Source organism: Lepidochelys kempii, chromosome 8 (assembly GCF_965140265.1).
Source record: "Lepidochelys kempii isolate rLepKem1 chromosome 8, rLepKem1.hap2, whole genome shotgun sequence".
Classification (NCBI taxonomy): Eukaryota; Metazoa; Chordata; order Testudines; family Cheloniidae; genus Lepidochelys; species Lepidochelys kempii.
In genome coordinates, this window is record NC_133263.1 from 78,265,810 (window position 1) to 78,266,046 (window position 237).

Here is a 237-nt window from a genome sequence, read left to right on the forward strand (position 1 = left end):
CTGGCAGGCGGAGCAGAGATTAGTGCGCGCGAGAGAAATCCCCAATCTTTCTGGTCTGGGGATCGTAACAGCCCGATCCCTGCAGCGCCAGCTTTACAACTGCCCTGAAGCCAATCACCTAGGGGAGAAAGCGGCAGCGTGAAAGTCGAGGATGGCAGAGCTGTCATGACCCGTAAGTGCATCCTGCAGAATCAGCTGAAACAGGAAGGAGTGGGGAACACGATTAAAGGCGTGGGG